Source organism: Erinaceus europaeus, chromosome 10 (assembly GCF_950295315.1).
Source record: "Erinaceus europaeus chromosome 10, mEriEur2.1, whole genome shotgun sequence".
NCBI classification, from domain to species: domain Eukaryota; kingdom Metazoa; phylum Chordata; class Mammalia; order Eulipotyphla; family Erinaceidae; genus Erinaceus; species Erinaceus europaeus.
Genome location: NC_080171.1, coordinates 73308545 through 73321151, shown reverse-complemented (window position 1 = coordinate 73321151; position 12607 = coordinate 73308545). Strand labels below are relative to the sequence as shown.

Below are 12607 nucleotides of genomic sequence, written 5' to 3'. Positions count from 1 at the left end.
GCCACCGCCCGACCCCCCAGTCCCATTTATTTTTTTTAAATTTATTTGTATTTATTTATTCCTGGATAGAGGCAGAGAGAATTTGAGAGGGGAAGAAGGATAGAGAGGGAGAGAGACAGAGAGACACCAACCGCCCTGCTTCACCACTCATGAAACTTTCTCCCTGCAGGGAACCCAGGTCCTTGTACACTGTGGTGTGTGCACTTAACCAAATATGCCATCACCTGGCCCCCTCATTCATTTTCCAACATGCAGGTTCTCAGTCCTTCAAATAGACCATGGGCAGAATGATAGTCCTACTCATATAAGAACTCTAATAAAAATAATGCATGTTAGCATTTAGTCAATAAAGGACTTATAGGGAGCACAGAGTGACTGCCATTATTTTTATAATCAGTATACTTATTATTAAATAACAATAATAAAGGAAATTGTTAATGCAAATGGATTCAAGATACTGAGTTGTTGGGAAAATCATGACATATTTGTCTATATTTTTCTATACAAAAATGTGTCATGAAGGTGGGGGAGATAGTATAATGGTTATTCAAACAGATTATCATGTCTGAGGCTCCCAGGTCCCAAGTTCAATCCCTTGCACCACTACAGACCAGAGCTGAGCAGTACTCTGGTATATATATATCAGCAGTCATGATTTTTCTGACAGCCCAACAACTTCACTTCGATAAAAGCACAGAAATGATTAGTTGGGGCATTGGCAAGTCAGTGAGGAAATGTTTGGAAGCATGCATTTGGGGGAATTGAAATATCTAGAACAAGCCATTCATGCAAAGTTAGTCCTATACATACAGTTTAACTGAGTTATTCTCAAAATTGAGTACAACCCAGAAAAGACAACTATGGAGTGAAAAATATTAACTACAGATAAAGCTCACAGGTGACAGTTCAGGAGGACCCAGGTTAAAGCTCCCAGTTCCTGTCTGCAAGGGAGAAGCTTCCAGAGTAGAGTGATCTTTTTCTCTCCCTTTCAGCTTCTCACAGAATTATCAAATAAAAAGGAAAAAATAGCTACCAGGAGTGATGGATTCATTGTGTAAGCACTAAGCACCAGTGATAACCCTGGTGGCAATTTAAAAAGATATATATATATATGAATAAATATATAACATATAAATTAAATAAAATAGTATATATAAAAATATATGTGCTGGGGGTTGGGCAGTAGCACAGTGGGTTAAGTGCACGTGATGCAAAGCGCAAGGACCAGCGTAAGGATCCCGGTTCGAGCCCCCGGCTCCCCACCTGCAGGGGAGTCACTTCACAGGCGGTGAAGCAGGTCTGCAGGTGTCTATCTTTCTCTCCCCTCTCTGTCTTCCCCTCCTCTCTCCATTTCTCTGTCCTATCCAACAACGAACAACATCAACAATGGTAATAATAATAACCACAATGAGGCTACAACAACAAGGGCAACAAAAGGAGGAAAAAGTGGCTTCCAGGAGCGGTGGATTTATGGTGCAGGCACCGAACCCAGCAATAACCCTGGAGGAAAATATATATATATATATATATATATATATATATATTATATAGTTATATATAGTTTTATATAATATATAACTAAAATAAATATATATATGACAATTCTAAGTATAACACAGTTCACTTTCTGTCCCAGCAAGAAAACTCATTTATTAAACAGAATCTTATTTTATATCAGTTTATGTGCCGGGTCCTAGAGAGGGTCTAGATGTTTGGGGAAATAGACATTACATAAACATTTCTATTAGATGATTTCACTCATATGTGGCACCTAAAGAACTGAAACATATGAACAAGGAAAGAAAAACTCTCAGATTTGTGAGAATTAAGGTAGTTATCTTTGGGAGGGTTGGGTACAGAATTTTGGTGGCTGGGTGTGGTGTGGAAATATAACCTGTAAGCTTACAATCTCATAACCCACTATTAATCATAAATATAAAATGGGGGAAATAAATGGAATTATCATGAATGGAACTTAAAGAAATCGTCTTAAGTCAGATAAGCCAGAGGGAGAAGAACAAATACAAGATGAGGTGGCACTTATAAAGCGAGGGAGACACAGGTTAAAGCTTAGACTGAGTGGGGTATTCTGCTGCAAAGCAAAGGATTCTGGTCTGGGAGCAGTGGGAAAAGGATGCTGCGTGCCCAGAGTATGATGGTGAAGAGGGACCTGGATTAGTGTTGGGAGTGGTGTGCAGACACCTGTCATAGGGAGGTAAGAGACTATACCCATGTGTCAACAACTGTCCTGTCAATCATTATTTTCCTCCCCCCAAATGATGAAAAATTCAATGGAATTACCTTTTATTATGATTCTAGAAGGATTTTAATTTGTCCTCAAACACTTTTCTGGAAAAGATTTCACATTATGGCTGGTGCCAGGGAGGTAATTGAACCTGTTAGAACACAGAACTTATATGCTGAGACCCAGAGGCGGCATATTCAAGCCCTAGCACCACCATCTATCAAAGTTGACCAGGGGTGGGGGTAGATAGCATAATGTTTATGCAAAACAGACTCTCATGCTTGAGGCTCCAAAGGCCCAGGTTCAATCCCCCACACCACCATAAGTCAAAGCTGAGCAGTGCTCTGGTAAAAAAGAAAAAAATGATGAAATAGTCTCTGCTGGCTTTGTTAGGAGTTGAGTATCAAAGCTGAGCAGTGTTCTGATCTCTCCCTCACAGGGACACTCTCTTTTGCATAATAGACAAATATTTTTTTCAAAAAAATAGGACTCAATGTTAAATTTATATTATAACTTGGGGGTCTTCCTGGCACATAAAATCAATGATTGGGGGGAGGGAGCATTTATAGGGTGCTCAAAACAGCCAAAAACTTAAAGTGACTAACTAATAACAGTGTAAACAGCTTGTGGGTACAAGCAGTTTGTTTGCTATATAATGGTGTTATCCATAAAAATGACACCCTATTTTCAAATGGCCACAACAAAGGGGCTTGTCAAGTTTCAGAAAATGGGGATAGCATGTCCTATCAGAGAGAAAGCAATCATTAGAAACAGCTGATTAGAGCAGACACAGACTGGGACAGAAGGGTGACTGGGAGGGACAGCTGCAGAGTTTGTTCTCAGAGGCCACCAGGGTTAACAAGTGAGGAGAACTAACAGCATTTTGCAAGACCTGCAAGAGAGCATCAAAGCCTTCTTTTGTAAATCATCTGCTAAAGATTCCCTTGGAGCTGGTTCAAAAGCAGGAACTCAGGAGTAATAAGCCTTAAAGCTAACAAAAGAGCCCAAGATCCTTCCACTGAGACAAGAGAACAGGACAAAACACCCCAGAGAGCAACAGCAGAATTGAGGGCAAGAAAAAGGTGAGCAAAGCTAAGGAAACGACTCTCTATTTGAATCACCTTAGCAAAGAGGTGCAATTGCTTAAAAGGAGAATGTACCTGTATCCATGCTTGTAGATGAACTACATGATCTCTTGCTCTCAAGTCAGAATGGAAGTACAATGTCCTTCATATGACCTTTTTAATGATAAGAATCACCTCTTGGGGGCTGGGTGGTGGCATACCAGTAGAACACATGTTACCACACACAGGGATTTGGGTTCAAGACCCCAGTCCCCACCTGTGGGGGAAAGCTGCATTAGCAGTGAAGTAGGGCTGCAGGTCTCTCTCTCTCTCTCTCTCCTTATATATATAGATAGATAGATATAGATATATAGACATAGATATATAGATAGATATTCATTTGCACTCAATTTCTCTTTTTTTTTCCTCCAGGGTTATTGCTGGGCTCGGTGCCTGCACCATGAATCCACCGCTCCTGGAGGCCATTCTTCCCCCTTTTTGTTACCCTTGTTGTTGTAGCCTCGTTTTGGTTATTATTGCCATTGTTGATGTTGTTCGTTGTTGGATAGGACAGAGAGAAATGGAGAGGGGAAGGGAAGACAGAGATGGGGAGAGAAAGATAGACACCTGCAGACCTGCTTCACCGCCTGTGAAGCGACTCCCCTGCAGGTGGGGGGTGGGGGCTCGAACCGGGATCCTTACGCCGGTCCCTGCGCTTTGCGCTACACGTGCTTAACCCACTGCGCCACCGCCCAACCCCCTGCACTCAATTTCTGTCTCTATCCAATACATAAATAACTTGTTTTAAAAAATAAAAAAGAGGGGGTCGGGCGGTCCCCCTCTCTGTCTTCCCCTCCTCTCTCCATTTCTCTCTGTCCTATCCAACAACAAACAACATCAACAATGGCAATAATAATAACGACAACGAGGCTACAACAACAAGGGCAACAAAAGGGGGAAAAATGGCCTCCAGGAGCGGTGGATTCATGGTACAGGCACCAAGCCCAGCAATAACCCTGGAGGGAAAAAGAAAAATTAAAAAAGAATTGCCTCTTGAATGCACATGTGAGAACTTAAACAGCACATCTAAGTCACACAGTGAATAGGAGGCAAAGCCAGGGTTGGAACATGGATACAAAGTAATTAACTGCAAAAGCAAAGCCTTTCACTATCCAGTGCAGTGGCTCCTCAGGTTCACTTCCACTATAAGTTCTGGGTCACATGCCTAGGGCTGCAGGTGCAATGGAACAGCGGTGGAGCCCAGGCATCAAGGGCTGAGGAGACAGCATAGTTACACAAAAGTCTTTTGCTATGCAAAAGTTAAAGTAAAAAAATCAGCACAGATGCAAGACAGTAGCCTCTGCCTGGATCATAAATGGCATCTACGAGACAGCAAGGGTCTCCAGGAAGGTCTGATATCAAAGCCAGCATGAGCCACCCTTTGCCCAGCTCTCCACATTGCTTCCTGCTGAAATGGCCCTGCCAGACACAGGGAGCACCAGCTTCTCTCCCTGCCCACCCCCAGCGGCCTTGGAGGAGGCCTGGGAGTCAGGGATGAGCCTCTAGGGGCCCCTCCCACTCTGAAACATGTCTTCATTTAAAATATTGCATGTTCCTCTACAGGACTTTGCTCTCAATGAAAAACAACAGTGGGGGTAGGAGAGCTGGGTGGTGGCACACCTGACTGAGCCCACACTATAGTGCATGAGGACCCAGGTTCGAGACTCTGGTCCCTACCTGCAGGGGAAAGCTTTGTGAGTGGTGAAGCAATGTTGCAGGTGTCTCTCTGTCTCTCTACCTATCTCCCCCATCCTCTTGATTTCTGGATGTCTCTATCCCATAAATAAACATAATTTTTTAAAAGAAAAACAATGGTAGAAATTGCTCTACTCTCTGAAGGGATGCTGGGTCAAGATACTCTACCCCTTGAGGAAGACTGGTCCTCTAATGAGTGTAGCCTAGATAATGATCCTAGCTGTGACCACAGAATGTGAGCTCAGACTGACAGGGATGCAGAGGTTACACAGCATCCTGTGCTGAATGTGAATAGATAGGGGCGTTAGGCAGATCTATGTGATTAACAGCTAATAGTATTTATATATTTTCTCCAGGTTTGGGAGCTGATCTCTGCCCTGATCCAGCTTTCTAGTCCTATTCTCAACTCTGACACTGTCTTCCAGACAATACTTTTAGACCACCTGCATGTTAGCTATTAGGCTCATTCAAAATTATTAAAGTCATGGACCCCTTGGAATATACCTAAAATAGACCTCCTAGCTTCTTCTAATATGAAGACCCTTAGTTATATATGCTCTATTCTTACCTTTAGGTTCCTGATTATTAAACAATTTTGGCTGCTTTATATCTTTTCAGCCACAAGCTGCAGATGCTAACATGATGCCATCCCATCCTGACTTCCCTGGGCAGATGACCTCACCAAGTGTCCTAGAACTTCACCTCCCCAAAGCTGTAATCCCTTAGGGAAAGATAGAAACAGGCTGGGGATATGGATCAACCTGCCAACATCCATATTTAGTGGAGAAGTAATTACAGAAGCCAGACCTCCCACCTTCTGCACCGCATAAAGAATGTCGGTCCAAAGTCCCAGAGGGATAAAGAATAGGAAACCTTCCAATGGAGGAGATGGGATACAGAATTCTCGTGGTGGGAATTGTATGAACTCTACCCCTTTTATCCTACAATCTTGTCAATCATTATTAAATGACTAATAAAAATAAGGTGTGTTATGTTCACTATGGATTTTTCACATTTTAAAAGTTTAATTAATGATTACTTACTATATAGACAGAAATCAAGAGGAAAGGGGGAAATAGAGAGAAAGACAAGAGAGACACCTGCAGCACTGTTTCCCTGTTTGTGAAGCTCCTCCCAGCAGCTTGAACCTAGGTCCTCGTACATGGTAGAATGTGTGATCAACCAGGTACACCACCACCCAGCCCTGGATTTTTCACATTTTTTAAGCATTTCAATCAAATTGTATTTATCTTAATTGCTGAGCTGTTTGGAGTGTCTTCAAATTATGAACCCATGCCAGGTGTCTTCCTATACTCACCGTAGGCCCAGTCCAGTCTCTTATTGATGGTAGGTTCCAAAGTGATCTCTCTCCTGGAAGCCAGAAGCCTCCATCCTTGGTCTCTCTTCCCTGGAAGGAGTGAGTCTAGAGAGCCATTTGCTGTCTCACTTAGCATTGGTTCATCTAAATTCCGTTCTCCCCAGGACAGTCCTCTGGGGCCAGAAACTAGAGGAGAGAGGAGGCAGTAGATTTGTCTAGCATTTCTTTAATCCTAGAGCTCTGATCAGCTCTGACTTTTAGTGATGTGGGAGGACTGAACCTGGGAGCTCATAGCCTCAGCCATGAAAGCCTTTTGCAGAACCATTATGCTGTCTCTCCAGTTGTAAGGACTTCAGCTTCAGACCTTCTCAAGCCTGCAAATTAAAGGGAGGCTGAGCATTGATTTGAGAAAGACTGCAAGAGGTGTAGTAATGAGATGAACAAGAGATAAATCCCTCATAACTGAGCCATAACAAGGCAGGGGATTCACAAAACTACACATCAGAAGACAGGGCACTGTTAGAGGAAATAAACATGAAGTAAATGGTCCCTCCCAAGGGTAAGGATAATCTAGTTTTGTGTTATTGTAATAAAAATAAAGCTAGGAATGGAGGGGAGACGAGGAAGAGAGTGAAAGACACTCAGACTATTAAGATGCTACCAGCTTATTTCCAGACCTTGGAGCCAAAACAAAAATTACAGATGCCCTATAAAGATGTAGTAAATGTAGTAAGAAGAGATAGCATCTGGGAAGAAACTGATGTTGAGTGAGTAGCTGGAAAAGGCCACTGATCCGCTTAATGAGGAGACACCAGGGAGAAGGATGATTCCTGTAAGAAACATAAACTGAGAAAATAACAAAGTGAGAGTGATGTCTTGGGCACTCAGCCCAAATAGGCTTAGAGAGGAAAAGAGAAAACATATCTGTCCAAGTAAGGAAGAGATTCTAGTGAAATTAACTCTGGTAGACTTTTGTGAGTGAAAGAAGACCTAGCAGGTGTTAGTGAGAGCAGGGGTTTTGTAAAGAACACATAGAAACAGAGGCTGATCACTTTTCTAGACCAGGAGGGAGACGATGTAATTCTTGCTCAAACAGAATGAGGAGGAAAGGGTCTGGAGAGAGATGTCAAGTGAAGGCCCCCGAGGAGAGGAAATTATAAGCATCCCCAAATCTAGAAGAAAGGATGTCCTACAGAGCTGTAAAGGAGAGAAAGAAAAGAGAGAAAATGAGATGAGAATAATCCAAACTTTGGGACTTGAGGTGATTACACTTAGAGAAATAAGGAGGTAAAAGACAACTCCTGGATGATTTCACTTGTATGTGGACTATAGAGACTATGATACACAGATTTATGAGAAGAAGAGGAAGAGGAAGCAGAAGCAACTTCGAAAATGTCTCTAAGATTCTGAAAGCTGGGGCCGGGTGGTGGCGCACCTGGTTGAGTGCACATGTTACAGTGCCCAAGGACCCTGGTTTGAGCCCTCGGGCCCCACCTGCAGGGGGAAAGCTTCACAAGTAGTGAAGCAGGACTGCAGGTGTCTCTCTATCTCTCTCCCCCCTCTCCATTACTGACTACCTCTATCCTATAAATAAATAAAGATAATAAAAACATTTTTTTAAAAAAAGATTCTGAGATGAGAGCTATCGTGGTTAACCTGGGAAGACACAGAATCTCACCATTATCAAATCACTAGTTAAAATCAGATAAATTTTTTTAAAAAGTAATTCCATGGATAAATGCTTTCAGTTCTATTTCACTAAAAGAAAGAAAACCTTTCAGTAAAAAAACAATGCTTACTGTTGTCCAGGATGTGGCACAGTGGATAAAATGTTGGACTCTCAAGCATGAGGTCCTGAGTTTGATCCCTGGCAGCACATGTACCAAAGTGATGTCTAGTTCTTTCTCTCTCTCCTCCTATCTTTCTCATTAATAAATAAAATTTAAAAATAATAAGATTTAAAAAACAATACTTATTTAAAATCCAGAACATGACATCACAAGTTATAAATTGTCCCATATAAGTCTATATTACCACTACATTTAATATCTGTGGCTAAAAGTTCAGATTTTTGCAAGATGCTGGATGTGGTTCCAAAAATACATTAGATGCAGCATGTTTACTAAGGAAGTACAGCTTTTAGTGGTCTTGGGAATTGTTTTTTATGTCCTTATTCCTATATGCTGTGTAAGTCAAACAATATTTTAGAGAATCAGTTGAGAAACAAAAGGGATAAGCACAATTCCCCAGGCTAACAGCTTGGGTTTCTTCATTTATTCTGACATAAACATCCTTGATAATATATGAGAAAGTTATGAGTAAATGAGAATTACTGCAAGCATCTTCTTTCCATAGTAGTCATTCCTGTAGTATCTTTTGATAGGATGTCATTAGAATGTGAAACACTCAACAGAATGTCATTGCATCTGGAAATTTATTTTTTATTGGAAGTTTATTTTCAGAGTTTAAGGTTCACAGAAAAATCAAAGGGAAGATACAGAGATTTCCCTCCTTCCGCCCCCTCCCCATGCACAGCCTCCCTCATATCATGTCCCCACAACAGGGTAGTCTGTTGCACAATAAGGAGAATTATATTTTTTCAAAAGGGCTTTTAAAAATATTTATAAGTAAACAGATGAATAAATAAATAGATAACCTCCAGGAATGGTAGATTCATAGTGCCAGCACTGAGCCCTAGCTATAACCCTGGTGGCAAGTAATAAATTAATAAGTAGTATAAAATACTTATTTCTATTCGGACAGAGGGACACTGAGAGGGAAGTGGGAGAGAGACAGAGAGATAGAGATTCAGAGAGAGGGAGAGAGGAAGGGAGGAAGAGAGACAGTTGTAGCACTGCTTTACCATTCATGAAGATTCCCCCTGCAAGTAGAGACCAGGGGCCTGAACCTGGGTCCATAAACACTGTAGAATGTACACTTGAACAGGTATACCTCCACCCAGTCCCTGAGTCTTTCAACTAGTCTTAAAATCACCTGGGTTTGTCTATTCTATACTTTTCTGTCTACTCACCCCACCCACCTGACTACACCAATCTCTGGCAGAAACTGATCATTTTACTGTCTCTGATGTTTTGCTTTTTCCAGAATCCAAAGATTAAATAGAATTCTATAGTACAGAGCCTTTTCATGTGGCCTTCTTTCACTTAGTAATGTGCTGTGTCTTGGCACACTGGATTCATTTATTTTTATTACACTCACATTCTAGTGTCAGTACCACAGTTTTCCCATTCACCTGTTAAATTTTATCTTAGTTACTTCCAGACTTTGGCAATTGCAAAGAAAACTATTATAACCTCTGCATCCCTGTATATCTGAGCTCACATTCTGTGATCATAGGTAGAATGTTCCAAGCTGCCCCAATATCAGGACCCATCTTCCTCAGGTGAAGCATAGAGTATATTGCCCAACCTCTCTTCAGCAAACATTCTCTACCTTTGTTGATCCAAGTTGAGGGAAAGGTCCTATGGGGGCCCACAAAGGGGTCTATTTTGTTGTTGCTGATAGAGATGACCAGTAACAGTGGAGAGGGGTTTATTCGAGGTCTAGGCCCATCATCTCTGTTTGGGAATCTCAAGACTTCCTGAATAGGGCCCAGCTGATGGGGTGGCCTGATAGTGACTAAAGAGTCATCATTAAAGTATGCCAGTCTCTTGCCCTTATTCAGCTTTTGCAGTCTTAGCTTTGATGGGGTTAGCTTTGGATTGAGTGAGAGAACTGTAACAGGAAGTAGGTGAGGAGGGTATCTAAATCTAAGTAGACACTATTTCATTATGAACTTTATACTGACTCACTACAGACTACTGTGTATTTTTGTTTTCAGGTATATATTTTGTCCTAATTTATGGATTCTATCTTACAGGACCTGGTCTATATCTAGGTTTTGGGACTTAGTTAGGAAGTGAACCTCCTGGAATAGAATGGACTGTCCTGTCAACGCCCATGTTCAGCAGGAAAGCAATTACAGTAGCCAGACCTTCAACTTTCTGCATCCCACAAGGACCTTGGGTCCATACTCCCATAGGGTTAAAGAATAGGAAAGCTATCAGGGGAGGGGAGGAGATACAGAGTCCTGGTGGTGGTAACTGTGTGAAGCTGTACCCCTCTTATCCTATCATTTAGTCAGTGTTTCCTTTTTATAAATAAAAAATTTTAAAAAAGAAAAACCGATACTATTTTAGGCAAAGCAATTAATTTAGTAAGCAATATAAAACTATCTTATTAAAATTAGAAAATTCATATGGAATTTTAAAAATTATTAAGTACTTACTGCACATAATGCACCAGCCTAAGTTGGTTTCACAGGTGGATTTTACTATTTTTTCTCTCTCACATGTAAATAAGACTATATGTGCAGGTCTCTCCAGCTCTTAATTAATAACACTAATATAAATGGGCTTTACTTGGGGCATGAAATAATTTTTTCATCAGTGATTTAATATTGATTTACAAAATTGCAAGATAACAGGGGTACAACTTCACAGCATTCCCACAACCAGAGTTCTGAATGCCCAGCCCCTCCATTGTAAGCAACAGTGGTTCTTCCAAGGTTGCAGATATGGATTAACTATTATTTCTACAGCAAAAAAAGAAAGAAAACTATTATAAGCATCCATGTAAAGATGTTTATATAGACCCCAAAAAAAAATCCCAGATTAGAACAGGCTAATTCCTTTAATCAGTACTTACTAAATGCCAATCACATGACACAGCATTAGATGCTGGGAATTTGAAGTGAATACACATGGTTTCCAACAACTTTACAGGAGAGCTGGTCATGAAACTTGTGACAAGTGCACTGATGGAGAAACATGGGGTATACAGACAATATATGAAAAGATGTCTCTACCCACGTTCATGATGAAGTGATAGGGGAATAGAAAATCAATAAAAGGCAGCCACTCGATGATTCTGGGACCTAAGCCTCTTTTAAGACCTGTTCTTCTAAATCTTGAGATCAATCTAAACCCCTAACTATGCACAACTGTGCAGGAAGAGAGAGCAGTAACTGAATAACCAGCTCTCGGTCCTTGAGCTATTGTGGAAGATAGGACCCCACAGCAACCCCTAACTTTGCCATGTTTGCTTTCTGTAGACATGCTTTTTGCTTTCAAACTGCAGCCCCTATAAAAATTATTCCTTGTGTTTATTCTGGGCCTAGAACCTCTGAAACATGAGCTCTGTCCAGGCGCTCTAGCAAGAATAAACCTGAATTTCTCTCCCACAAGTTCCAAGCAGCAGTTGGACTTTTTATTTGTTTATGTATTGGATACAGACAGAAATTGAGAGGGGAAAGGGAGATAGAGAGGGAAAGTGACAGAGAGACAACTGCAGCTCTGCTTCACCACTAGCAAAGCTTTCCCCTTGCAGGTGGGGACTGGGGCCTTGAATCCAGGTCCTTGCACTTTATAATATGTGTGCTCAACCAGGTACACCACCACCTGGCCTCACAGTTGGCTTCTTTACTGAACAAAAAAGGTTGCCATTAGTACTTCCATGTTTTCTGCAACAGAAGTAGAATTTGAGCTGTGCTTTCAAGAATTAGACCAAAAAATTAACTCCTGTGGGTAAATACCAAGAAGTGGGACTACTAGATTCAATGGTTAGAGTATATTTTTAAAAAGGGGAGGCAGACAGTGGTGCATCAGGTTAAGCACACATAGTACTAAGTAAGCATAAGGACCCACACAATGATCCTGGTTCAAGCCCCAGGCTCTCCACCTGCAAGCTTCACAAGCGGTAAAGCAGGCCTCAGATGTCTATCTTTCTCCCTCTCTATCTTCCCCTCCCCTCTCAACTTCTCTCTGTCTATCCAATAAAATGGGGAGGATGGCCTCCAGGAGCAGTGGATTCATAGTGCAGGCACCAAGCTCCAGCAATAACCTTAGAGGCGAAAATAAGTAAGTAAATAAATAAAAAAGAAGAAAAGGAAAAAAAATTAAACCTCCAAACCCTTTGTCAAAAACAATAGCATTCCCCCACAGTGAGTGTCAGGATGCCATTCAATATCTTCTGTAGCCATTGGTGCTTCCTTTGTTCTAGATTTTGGTAAGCAGTCTATTGATTTCATGACAAAAAGTGAACATAACCCTTAAAAGGTCATTTTTACTCTTTTAAAGCAATCAAGTGATAATTAAATTCTGCATGTAGTGTGTGTCCCAATTTAATAACAGCAAAACTGTAACAAACTAAACCAACAACAAAAAA

At 41.2% G+C, this 12607-nt stretch overlaps 1 long non-coding RNA gene across 2 annotated transcripts in view; it reads right to left on the bottom strand.

The window, feature by feature from the left end:
* Positions 1 to 12607, bottom strand: part of LOC132540890 (uncharacterized) — a 705707-nt gene that overhangs the window by 404501 nt on the left and 288599 nt on the right. The gene's annotated exons all lie outside the window — the stretch shown is intronic.